We start from the raw sequence: 1,347 nt of genomic DNA on the forward strand, positions 1-1,347 counted from the left end.
TAATTATCCCTTAAAAATAAGATTATGTTTATGAATAAATAAAGATAATAAGACTTCCCAATCATCATGCCAAAGAGGACTTAGAACATTAAAAGTATTTCCAATTCACCAAGGAGAAAAAAATCAAAAAGACCTACAAGTGTTGAATCAAGAAAATGAAGAAAAGCATGAAAATGAGCTAATAACAATAGTTGTGACTGAGGTAATAACGACCATCACTTAGGTAACAAAAACAATGACTTAGGTAATAACAAATGTAATCGAGGGAAAAAATGTTGTAAATTAGGAAACAACGATTGTGACTGAGGAAACAATAAATGTGAGTTAAGAAACAATAGTGGTGACTAGGGGAATAACTATTGTGAGTCACGGAACACCAAATGTGACCGAGGGAACAACAATTGTGAGTCAAGAAAAAACAACTCTGACTGAGGGAACAATAATTGTGATTCAGGAAACAACAGTTGTGACTGAGGGAATATCAACTGTGAATCATAAAACAACAGTTATGACTGAGGGAACAACAAATCTTAGTCAAGAAACAATAGTTGTGACTAAGGGAATAATAGTTGTGACATAGGAAACATCAACTGTAGCTAAGGTAGCAACAATTATGATTCGAGAATTATTTATTCAACAGTACCATTGTTTCATGTTACAACCTTGAAACTACCAATACCATTTTAAGCTTGTTGACATGAAGTATCAATCATGACTATGGCAATCCCTACTAAAAGCTAATTCAATGGGCGATCTTAGCAAGGTGACATGGAAAATGATTAGTCATGAAATTTTCATAGTCACTTTACAAAATAATGAGAAATTAAGAGTAAAGCATTCTTGACAAGACTTACCATAAGAATGTTTAATATTATATACGAGACAACCATATACTTGATAAGACTGGGGAGAAAATTGATAGATGTGGAGAAACAACATGAAATTTAACAACTTCCTTATTTTATTTTGATGAAGGAGAAACAACTGTGACTTTAAAAGAAAAAAAATCTAAAACATAAAATCATAAGAGAAATAAGAAAGGAAACAACACTTTATTGAATAGAAATAAATAAATAAATAACTTAAGTTACAATAGTTGTGATTTCGAGTGCAACAATGTTGTTTTTTAAGGGAAAAACAAAATGTTTCCAGGAACAACAATCTATCAATGGTGAATAAATGGAACCAAAAAATATTTTGGAAAATTACTTTGCTAACAATGACTTGGATTTCAATTGGAAATCAATTCGTCATTTTTCATGTTATGAATCCGTCAAGTAATGAAAATGTCTTGACATTATTTTCTTTGTGTTGGTGGGAAATAACATGAACAATTTTGTAGCAAGC

Source organism: Pinus tabuliformis, chromosome 5_2 (genome assembly GCF_031772625.1).
Source record: "Pinus tabuliformis cultivar Carrire ecotype Pingquan chromosome 5_2, CPIR1, whole genome shotgun sequence".
Lineage (NCBI taxonomy): Eukaryota > Viridiplantae > Streptophyta > Pinopsida > Pinales > Pinaceae > Pinus > Pinus tabuliformis.